The following is a 3487-nucleotide window of genomic DNA, read 5'->3' as shown; positions in this document are numbered from 1 at the left end:
CTTCCGCCGGCTCACGCACCGCGAGATCTCACCTACCTGGGAAGCAGTTACTGTTCCCATGGAAACAGTTCTACTGCTTAGCGCCGCCGGAAGTTCGATTTCTTTTCCTTCTCTCTTTATTCGGTGCACTTATGAAATTCCTCCTGCTATTTAATGGGGCTCCGGGCAAAGGAAGAAACGAAACTTGTAATTAGGCGCATATTTCCCGGATTTTGCTTGGAATGGCAGTCCTGTTTTCCACCTGGCCAGATCCTTCAAGCCTGGCTTAATTGCCGCCTCTTCCATGAGGCTTTTACCTGTCAGGAAGACTGGAGCCAGGCAGGTAGCCTGGATTCAAATCCCTTCCCTACTACTTAAGCGCTGTGTGGCTTTCTTTCTTTCTTTCTTTCTTCTTTCTTTCTTTCTTTTTTTTAATAAACATTTGGAATTTTATTTAAAAAAAATCACAACCATGAACATTGTTACAGTTAGAGGCCCTCTTGGTTCTCCACAATGATACTGAGCATGCTCACAAGGGGTTCCCATTGTTTAGTCTTTAAACAACCATCTTTAAAAGAAGGAAAAAAAACTCGGCACACTACCATTTAACTTGTTTTAATGTTTCTTCACAAATGGTGAAAAATACTAAAGTACAGACAAGGAATAATCATAATGTTGTGGCCAACATTATAAATATGGAATTATAAATTTAAAACATTTTCTGGTTTAAAAAATAAATCTGGTAGTCATGGCAGCCCTGCGGGGTCTCTGCGTCTAGTAGGGCGGGTCCCTGCGCCCCTGACGGTGCTCGCCTTTATCCATTTTTCCAGGTCCTCCACGCCCGCCTCTTCTTCCTCCCATCTGTTCCATCAAAGGTTCAGGGGGCCCACCAGGACCGCCTCGTCTTCCTCCGCCAAAGCCACCTCGGTCCATGCCCCGGCCACCACGGAAGCCCCCTCTGTCTCCACCGCGGCCACCTCTGAACATCCCACCGGGACCACCGCGGTCCATGAGGCCACCTCTTCCTCCCCGCAGGCCACCAGGGCCGCCTCTGCCACCGTCACCGCCCGGGGGCGGGAAGGGTGGTGGAAGGAAGCCTTCGGGCTTCGGGGCCTTACACTGGTTGCATTATGTTCTCCAGGTGAAGTTCCGGTTTCCACACCCCGAATTGGGGCACTGCCAGTCCCCAGCTCGGAGCTGGACATTTCCTCCTCCGGATGGGTTCCCTCGGGAACCCCGGGGTCCTCTTGGCGGAAAGCCACCTCTGTCTCCTCCACGGCCTCCCATGCGACCCATGGGGCCCCCTGGACCTCCATGGAGTGGTGGTGGCATCCCTCTGCCCTCATGGGGAGGCATACCACCCCGCATGCTGTTCATCGGAGGTTTCTTCCGAGCAAGAGAAACCTTAAGTTTGCTTCCTTGAAAATCTTTCCCAGCAAACCACTCCACAGCAGCCTTAGCAGTTGGTGGGTGTTCATAGGATACTGTAGCATCACCTTTGGGCTTTTCTATTTCCTTGTCCAAGTAGGTATGGATCATGGGTTGTCCGATTCTCTTGTTCATCTTAACAACTCCACACTGCTTAAAGAAGTCAGCCAGATCATCTAGAGTCACATTGTCATTTAAGCCTTGCACATAAATTACACTGTTGTCAGAGTCTTCATCTGGATCTACAGGTGGGCCTAGATCAAGATCTGGTCCTTCATCCATGGGTCCACCAGGCTTATTGAAGCCACCTCAGCTCTCCAGTGCTGCCCATTCCACCGTGTCCTCCTCCCCGCCCACCTCTGCTCATGCCTCCAGATCAAATCCCCCTCTTCCCCTGCCCCGGTTATCAGGGCCACTCATGCTCCAGTTCTCTCCTGGTCCAGAAAATCTTCCAGACTCCTGCCCATAAACACCCATGCTACTGGGGTGGTCCTGTCGGAATGAACTCTGCTGCCCGTAGCTGCTGCTCTGTTGGCTATATTGACTTGGAGCCTGGCTGTAGTATCCAGTTTGGGGGGGATAACTAGTGGGCGGCTGCTGTCCATAGCTGCTTTGTTGACCATAGCTACTCTGCTGTCCATAGCTGCTCAGCTGCCCATAGGTGTTCTGCTGAGAGTAACTGCTCTGATCATAACTAGTCGGCTGTGTAGAGGAGTAGCTGGTAGGAGGATAAGATGGTGGTGCTGTGACTGGCTGCATGGGGTAGCTCCCAGGTACCTGGGGATAACTGTAGTTACTCTGTCCATATCCTAGGCTGGGCTGGTTGTAACCCCCTGTGCTAGATTGAGGTTGACTAGTCTCAGCGGGTTTGTTACCATCCTGTGGTCTTGCAGGTGCAGTGGCTGCTGGCTGCTGCCCATAGGCTGGGTAAGCAGGCTGAGTGCCATATGCAGACTGAGCTGCATAGGAGGCCTGGGTGGTAGTGACCGTAGCAGTGGTGGTATCATAAGCACCAGTGCCATACCCCTGGACAGGCTGACTGTATGCCTGGGGGGGCAATTGGAGTAGTATAACCAGCGGGAGGCTGTCCATAAGAAGTTGCATAGGCGGTCTGCCCATAGGTTGCAGTGGTCTGAGCCTGGGTATAGCTGACATCAGTGGGCTGTCCATAGGTTCCATAACTCTGCTGCCCATATGCCTGGGTGGTCTGTGCATATCCTTGAGTTGGTTGGGCGGTGTATGCCCTGTAGCCCTGCTGGGCTGCAGCTTGGCTGTAGGTACTGTAATCCGTGGACACCATTTTCTCTCCTTCCCTCTCATTCTCTCAACATCCGTCTCCCTCTTGCTCGCTGTGTGACTTTCAATAAGTCCTCTGCCTGTTTTCCCTATCTGTAAGATTCCTACAATGACCTCAGCCACATAAAACACTTAGAACAGTACATAGGAATTGATATGTCCTTCCTCCAATTGACAACCAAAGCACTTTCATATAGACACTTCTCTCATGTAGACACTTCCACTCTGTTGCAGAAAATTGTCTCCAAAATCCATACCATATCCATTGCTCTTAACTGGCATGGACCTCCTTAAATTCAAGCATTTGTCTTATCTCTGAATCCTCTAAGGGCCTACCATAGGACTTGGTGCATAGTAGGGGTTGAGCAAATAAGCATACATTTTAAATTACATCCAATATATTTATTTAGCATTTACAACGTGCTGTTAGTTGCTAGGAATACACTGGTAAGAACAGTTGTGATCCTTCTTCCCTGAAAATAATAAGTAAAGACCCTGAAAAAAAGGGGTAGTGCTGTGAAGGAATGGAACAAAGTTCTGTAGGATCATGCAACAGAAGAAACTGACCTAGCCTGGGAACAATAGGAAAGGCTTTCTTGAAGAAACAAGACAAGCTGAGCTCTGAAGAAGGAGTAGAGGTTAGTAAGGTAAGGGGGACAAAATTTTCCTGAGAGAACAGCATGTGGTAAGACCCTGTGGCGGGAGGGAATTTGCTATCTGACATTGAGGAAAGGAAAGGAGCTCATGATGGTTGGAGGGGAGTGGTATGAGGTAGGGCTACAAG

At 49.9% G+C, this 3487-nt stretch overlaps 1 pseudogene; it reads right to left on the bottom strand.

Moving 5' to 3' along the window:
- Positions 1-578: 578 nt before the first annotated feature.
- On the bottom strand, positions 579-2749 carry LOC112647235 (RNA-binding protein EWS-like; annotated as a pseudogene).
- Between the last annotated feature and the right edge of the window lie 738 nt (positions 2750-3487).

Source organism: Canis lupus, chromosome 5 (assembly GCF_003254725.2).
Source record: "Canis lupus dingo isolate Sandy chromosome 5, ASM325472v2, whole genome shotgun sequence".
NCBI classification, from domain to species: domain Eukaryota; kingdom Metazoa; phylum Chordata; class Mammalia; order Carnivora; family Canidae; genus Canis; species Canis lupus.
Note: the sequence above shows the minus strand (reverse complement) of the source record. Positions and strands in the feature narration are given on the sequence as shown.